This window comes from Zonotrichia leucophrys, chromosome 4 (genome assembly GCF_028769735.1).
Source record: "Zonotrichia leucophrys gambelii isolate GWCS_2022_RI chromosome 4, RI_Zleu_2.0, whole genome shotgun sequence".
In the NCBI taxonomy this organism is placed as follows: domain Eukaryota; kingdom Metazoa; phylum Chordata; class Aves; order Passeriformes; family Passerellidae; genus Zonotrichia; species Zonotrichia leucophrys.
In genome coordinates this window covers 63,296,128-63,301,019 of record NC_088173.1, presented here as the reverse complement: position 1 = coordinate 63,301,019, position 4,892 = coordinate 63,296,128, and positions in this window count along the sequence as shown.

Sequence of the window (4,892 nt, the reverse complement as noted above, 5' to 3'; positions counted from 1 at the left end):
GGGTGTGCAAGGAAATTTATTCCACACAGCAAGAGCCATTCCAGGACTGGGCCTGACTCTGGCTGCACTAAATTCAGTAATTTGCAAAACTGGGATGGATGGTACAGCACTGGGGTGAAAAAGACCAGTGCTCTCAAGCAAACCATCATTCTTACATTGCCTCAGAGATCTGGGAGTTTGGGAATGGTTAGTGCAAAAATATACAGCATAATAGCAGTTAGCACTTACCGGTATGTTATCCTTTATCCTTTCCAAAGCACTTTACAAGCCTTGACTAATTAATTAATATGTATAACTCATCATTAGACAACATTGCAAGAACTCGGTATATGACTCTCTAATGGCTGTTACTAAGAAGCCCCTTTGGGAAGCACTCAAAAAGGTTAATGATTAATGTTGCACAAGTCATTAGTTCAGCCTTTCTAGACAAGTTGCTCTTGTATATACTTAAGTCATCCCACATACTCATAATTTTATATGGATTTATGTCTTTGAAGCATGAGGTTTATATACTAGAAAAGCATGGAGTTTGTTTTCTAGAAAAATTTCTAGAGAAAGATATGTTTAAATATAATTTTCCATTATTATTTTGTAGAAATTTATATGCAACCCACATTGTCCAGCCTATAAGAAGACAAGCAAAGCAAAAAAGCAGTAATTTAAGGGTGTTGTACAGTGTGCTTTGTATGATTCTTTTCAGAAATATGCAGCTTGAATAAGAAATGAGAAAATATTCAATTGCAATGTTGTTGCTTTTTGGCAGCTTTCTGAAATGCTTTTTAGAAACTTGCTTCTTTCAATTAATGATAAAATCACAAGTAACTTGGTTACAACTGTCAAATCCAGGAAATATTGAGTTTCAGCCTTTTGATGAGTTACAACAAGAAGTCTTTAAAATCTCTACTCTTAAGATTTTATCAGGAAAATAACACCAAACCTCTTTTCTGGACTTCTGTCTGGGGATTAGGTTAATATAGCTCATTTGCCCTTTTACATGCCACTTAGCAATGGTGGGCTGAAACTGACAGCTGGGGCATGACAGCATCTTGTTTTGTCCGGTTATCTCGGCTGTTTGAGGGGCCTGGAAAGGCCCGGGGTGGCCTTGGGGCAGCCCGCGTATCGAAGGACGAGAAGAGGCTTCAGTTCTTCTTTCGGTTTTTATGTTTATTAATTGTTTATCTAAAAGATGTTCTTTCAGCCGAACAGAGATCTGCTCAGCAGCCAGCCATGAGCACACTGTCCGCCCTCCGGGGCAGCCACCTATCTTTATACCCATTGTTACGTGTACAATATTTATCATTTCTCCCCAATACCATCTATTCTTATAACTCGGTGCACTCTCAGTAATAACCAATCCAAAGGTGCCACCGTGGCGAAAGAAGATGGAGGAGAAGAGGAAGAAGAAGAAGGACAGGACACACCCCAATTCCTCCATCTTACTCCTCTAAACCCCCCTGTACATAAATCCTAAACCCTGTGTCTCACCCTCTAATTAGCTAATCTCTTCACCATTCACCCCGGTGAAGCCCTCATCCTTGTCGTCTCCTGTGTAGGGTTAAAGTCCAGCTACCAGACACTTCTGGCAACATTCCAGGACTCCCGAGCCCCCAAGGTGGTCTCGGTGGCTCAGCATCTCAGGACTGAGATCTTGAGATCCGACATTGTTTAACAATGTTTTGCCAGCATTTGAGCAGGTTTATAAGAAAGGCTGGCATATTTTGTCAGTAGTGTTTATAATTAAGCTTCTTTATATAAATAAAAGGGTGAAATGTGTAAAACACACGCTGCTCCAATTGAAAGAATTTCCTTTTTTGAAAAAAAATAAACCCAAAAATATATCCCTGGAGTTATGTGTATTTCATTTTATCTTAATCATGCAACGGGTCCCATTAACTAGAGTCTGGATCTGTGCCTTCCTCCATCCAAGCCAATATTTTTCGTATTTTCCTTCCAGTGCCTCAGTTTCCCTGCTTCAGGAATGAGTTGGTTTCTCCAGAACAGAACCAAAGTGAGAACTGCAATAGGCAGTATAAATGATTAGGTGCAGAAGGAGCCAAGCAGAGTTGACTTTTTAATCCCATGTTATATTCAGCTGTACTAAATCCTTCTGCAGGAGAATTTTTTCTTGTGTACATTGGCCTTTATTTGGAAAAAGATTGTTTATAATATTTTGTCTTGCTAGAAAGTTTTCCTCCAAAAAAATTAAAAATCAATATGCATAAAAAATCCTGAGTGATTGAACCTAAAAAGCATTTAGAAGCACTTTATTTTATGTTTTAAGAAAAATAAAAACAAACACTTTTTTACAGGTGATACTAAAGATACAGAATCAAACCTATTAATAAATTTGTGAAGCCAAGCCTGTAAACAAGAATATCACAATCTTCTTAGGGATGCAGACTTCACTTTCAGATTACTTTTACACAGCACAAGCATAATCAAAAGCTACTGTTATGCCCTTCTTCACTGACAGCAGCTATATTCACATATCCTGTCTAAACATTCTATTTTAATGTAAGACTTGTGCATAAAAGTTGAAGAAATAATGTTTGTCTTTTGTCATGAGATTAAAAAAAAAACTGTATGCTCACTTGGCATTCATAGCAAGTTTTTTGTTTATTTTAAGATTGAAGAATTTCAGTTTGTTTTATTTTTAATTTTAATTTGCACCAGTCCCTAAAAAAAGATCAAACAAAATATTAGGTTAGAACTGTGTTCTGACTGTATTTTGCAATGATGTTAAGGTAATTGTATTTAACTGAATTGCATTTGCACCAAGCTTTAAAAAAAATTTTAGGAATTTAAGACCAGATCTCTTTGCCAAACACTTCACTCTTTATTTTCCAAGTACATGAATTCCAGAATAGATTGGGTAAATTTTGCAGGTGAAATTTGTAAATATTTGAAAAGACCATTTAGCATGTGGTCTTCAGCAATTATTTAGGATTTTAAGATTGTACAATAAAAATAGATACAATAAATAATTGGTTTTCTATAATCTCATCTGTGTTTTCCTATAACTTTAATCCAGACTAATTTTAGCATTTTATTTGGTATTAATTCAGATAAGAAATATAGTGAACACTTGGTATAAATTTGGTTTGGCGTGTATCTTTTGGGGTTTTTTGTTTGGTTTGGTTTGGTTTGGTTTGTTTGTGGGAGTTTTTGTGGGTTTTTTGTTTGTTAGTTTTGTTGTTATTTGTTTTCTTTTCTCTCAAGGAAGTAGAATCCAGTGAGTTCTTTAATAGAGTTCTTTTGAAATTGTTATGAAAAGTAAGGAGTAAGGAGTATTTTTTCCTTTTCTCTTTCTTTTTCTCTCTTTTCCCTTTCCCTTTCTCTTGATGCCTTGAGAAGGCTGACCTAGAACAGAGGCTGGACAGAGTTAAAGAATAAAGTAGATATTTATTAGAAGGCCTCAATGGATCCACCTTGGGCAGTACAAGAGCCCAACCAGGGCTACACCCAAGATGAACCCAAAATGGTCACAAAAATGGAAGTCCAGTCATGGAGCCTCACACTTTTCCAAGTGTTGGTCCATTTGCACATTGGGATTAATTTTCCAATTACGCCTTCAGGTTATGAAATCCCATCCTACTTGTTTTTCTCTCTTCAGTTCACTGTTTATGCTTTTGGGCCTGAAACTTGGATTGGCTGTCCTTGGTCCCCAGCTAGAAAATGAAAGTTTTGTCTCCCTACTCTGCGAAGAGAGCTTACCAACACTTTATATGAAGCTCAGAACTATGCATTAAAGCAGCACAGAATCTGAAAAAATATAAAAGCTAAAACTTAGGGCATCACTATTTCCTTTTTTTTTCTTTATCCCTTTTTCTCCCCTTTTCCTTTGGCCTTTTCATTTTCTGTAAGGGAAAAAGTAGTAGTAGAGGGACTAAATGATCCAATATTTAATTTGCTAAAAGCAATTAGATTAAAATAAAATTTAAAAAATCGAGAGACTACATTTGACTCCCTAAAAGGACTCTTGCTTGGCACTAATCTTGACATCCTTTACTGCACTTGCTTGTGCAGTAGTTGTCTTGTACTGTGACATTATGATAGGTATTCCTTTCCCTCACATTCTTTGTTTGAAGAGTTCCTAGATGGCTAACTCAGTCTGCATTCTGCCAGTAGGAATGACAAATACTAAATTTTAGAAACAGACACTATTTCACCATGATAGTCTGTGACATTGAAGGATTAAGAGATTATTTAATCTATACAACCCATCATTTGGTCAGAAACTGGAAAAATAAAAAAGATCTATTCATTAACTCGTGGTTTTTGTTGTAGTACCATTCATCATAATGTTCCAATTAGCTATTAATGTACATGTCACACGTGTTATTATAAGATTTGCACTGTAACTCATCATTGATTAACTGGGCGATCATTTTAAAGTGTTAGAGGAATTACACAAAGTAGCTGTCATCTGTTTTCACCTATGTTTAATTTATGCTCATTACAGTTGTCAAGGATACATTTTTTGCTGCATATGCAAATGTTATGATGCTCTGTTATTTCATAAATCCGAATAAATATTTTCACAGTGAAAGATTCAAATGAAGAAAAATGCTACTCATGCACAAGTAATGTAATATGTTGTTAGCAAGGAAAACCCTCCTACTTTCCTGTGTAAGTATTAAAAAATAAAAATTAAAATTAAAAATAAAAATACCCCTTCACGTCTATTACTGCACTGCTTGGAGGTATTTAATACTGTAGTTAAAACTCAATTTAAAAAATAATATAAAACAATTTTAAAAATCTAAGCAACCAGTGAAAATATTAATATGAAAACACAGTTAATCATATTTCATTTACAGAAAATACCCTCATATCCCAAAAAAAAGACTTTGGAACAGAAAATACCCTCATATCCCAAAAAAAAAACCAAA